General features: G+C 47.1%; 1 protein-coding gene across 5 annotated transcripts in view; it reads left to right on the plus strand.

Moving 5' to 3' along the window:
• LOC117728808 (golgin subfamily B member 1-like) overlaps nt 1–3,183 on the plus strand; it is a 36,662-nt gene continuing 33,479 nt past the window's right edge. For all 5 annotated transcript variants that reach the window (XM_034529678.1, XM_034529682.1, XM_034529680.1 and 2 more), the window contains exon 1: nt 1–150. The gene's annotated coding sequence lies outside the window, so the exon portion shown is untranslated. The remainder of the gene's footprint in view (nt 151–3,183) is intronic.

A 3,183-nucleotide genomic window follows, 5' to 3' on the forward strand; every position in this document is an offset into this window, starting at 1 on the left:
GTGCGCACGCGCGGCTCCGCTCCCCCAGTTCGTCTGTTGACAAACGTGCCCGGTGCCCGGTGCCCGTCTCCGTCCGCGACGACGCGCCTCCACGGGACCGCGTCGACGCTGTGAGGTTCCGGGCGAACTCGTCACGAAGTCGCGAATCCGGTAAGAACTTCAAACGAGTCGAGTTGGCGAACGCGCGCGAGCTAAATGCACCGGGAGGGGAGTCGGAAGGTGATGAAGTTAGCATGTTAGCGAGGTAGCTGGCGTCCACCACGACGTCGCGAGCCCCTTCTGCCGGCGTGACGTGCTCGGTACACCTGTGCTACCTGTGCGTCGTGTGCACCTGCACGCCGCGACCCCCTTTCAGCCCGAGACACGACGGAGAGAGAGTTTGCGTGTGTGACGTCAGCGCCTGTCTCAAAGTAACCTCTGATCAAACCCCTTTACGGCGCATGTTCTTCGTCACGAGCACGCGCAGTTAGTTCAGATGGCAAACGGCCTTCAGGGGAACTGGTGCGCGTGAGAGGACCAGTTTGACCTGATTCCAACCCCGCCCCCTCTGCGTCACGTGGGTTGGACTCGTTCAACTAGCTAGATGAATGAATATGATCATGCACCACCTGGTCTAGGGTTATGATGCCAGGCCTCAAGGCGTGTTCTCCTCCAACAGGTATCTGGAGCCACACCTGGTTTCATAAACATGGAGCCACACCTGGTATTATAAACATGGAGCCACACCTGGTATTATAAACATGGAGCCACACCTGGTATTATAAACATGGAGCCACACCTGCTTTCATAAACATGGAGCCACACCTGGTGTTATGAACATGGAGCCACACCTGGTTTCATAAACATGGAACCACACCTGGTATTATAAACATGGAGCCACACCTGGTTTTATGAACATGGAGCCACACCTGGTTTCATAAACATGGAACCACACCTGGTGTTATGAACATGGAGCCACACCTGGTTTCATAAACATGGAACCACACCTGGTATTATAAACATGGAGCCACACCTGGTTTTATAAACATGGAGCCACACCTGGTTTCATAAACATGGAGCCACACCTGGTGTTATGAACATGGAGCCACACCTGGTTTCATAAACATGGAGCCACACCTGGTATTATAAACATGGAGCCACACCTGGTTTCATAAACATGGAGCCACACCTGGTGTTATAAACATGGAGCCACACCTGGTTTCATAAACATGGAGCCACACCTGGTGTTATAAACATGGAGCCACACCTGGTTTCATAAACATGGAGCCACACCTGGTATTATAAACATGGAGCCACACCTGGTTTCATAAACATGGAGCCACACCTGGTTTCATAAACATGGAGCCACACCTGGTGTTATAAACATGGAGCCACACCTGGTTTCATAAACATGGAGCCACACCTGGTGTTATGAACATGGAGCCACACCTGGTTTCATAAACATGGAACCACACCTGGTATTATAAACATGGAGCCACACCTTGTTTCATAAACATGGAGCCACACCTGGTATTATAAACATGGAGCCACACCTGGTTTCATAAACATGGAGCCACACCTTGTTTCATAAACATGGAGCCACACCTGGTATTATAAACATGGAGCCACACCTGGTTTCATAAACATGGAGCCACACCTGGTATTATAATCATGGAGCCACACCTGGTTTCATAAACATGGAGCCACACCTGGTTTTATAAACATGGAGCCACACCTGGTTTCATAAACATGGAGCCACACCTGGTTTCATAAACATGGAACCACACCTGATATTATAAACATGGAGCCACACCTGGTATTATAAACATGGAGCCACACCTGGTTTCATAAACATGGAACCACACCTGATATTATAAACATGGAACCACACCTGGTATTATAAACATGGAGCCACACCTGGTATTATAAACATGGAGCCACACCTGGTATTATAAACATGGAGCCACACCTGGTATTATAAACATGGAGCCACACCTGGTTTCATAAACATGGAGCCACACCTGGTATTATAAACATGGAGCCACACCTGGTTTCATAAACATGGAACCACACCTGATATTATAAACATGGAACCACACCTGATATTATAAACATGGAGCCACACCTGGTATTATAATCATGGAGCCACACCTGGTATTATAAACATGGAGCCACACCTGGTATTATAATCATGGAGCCACACCTGGTATTATAAACATGGAGCCACACCTGGTTTCATAAACATGGAACCACACCTGATATTATAAACATGGAACCACACCTGATATTATAAACATGGAACCACACCTGGTTTCATAAACATGGAACCACACCTGGTTTCATAAACATGGAGCCACACCTGGTTTCATAAACATGGAGCCACACCTGGTTTCATAAACATGGAACCACACCTGATATTATAAACATGGAGCCACACCTGGTTTCATAAACATGGAGCCACACCTGGTATTATAATCATGGAGCCACATCTGGTTTCGTAAACATGGAGCCACACCTGGTATTATAAACATGGAGCCACACCTGGTATTATAAACATGGAGCCACACCTGGTATTATAATCATGGAGCCACACCTGGTTTCATAATCATGGAGCCACACCTGGTTTCATAAACATGGAGCCACACCTGGTTTCATAATCATGGAGCCACACCTGGTTTCATGAACATGGAGCCACACCTGGTATTATAAACATGGAGCCACACCTGGTTTCATGAACATGGAACCACACCTGGTATTATAAACATGGAGCCACACCTGGTATTATAAACATGGAGCCACACCTGGTATTATAAACATGGAGCCACACCTGGTATTATAAACATGGAGCCACACCTGGTTTCATAAACATGGAGCCACACCTGGTGTTATGAACATGGAGCCACACCTGGTATTATAAACATGGAACCACACCTGGTATTATAAACATGGAGCCACACCTGGTATTATAAACATGGAGCCACACCTTGTTTCATAAACATGGAGCCACACCTGGTATTATAAACATGGAGCCACACCTGGTTTCATAAACATGGAGCCACACCTTGTTTCATAAACATGGAGCCACACCTGGTATTATAAACATGGAGCCACACCTGGTTTCATAAACATGGAGCCACACCTGGTATTATAATCATGGAGCCACACCTGGTTTCATAAACATGGAGCCACACCTGGTTTTATAAA

Source organism: Cyclopterus lumpus, chromosome 3, assembly GCF_009769545.1.
Source record: "Cyclopterus lumpus isolate fCycLum1 chromosome 3, fCycLum1.pri, whole genome shotgun sequence".
In the NCBI taxonomy this organism is placed as follows: Eukaryota; Metazoa; Chordata; class Actinopteri; order Perciformes; family Cyclopteridae; genus Cyclopterus; species Cyclopterus lumpus.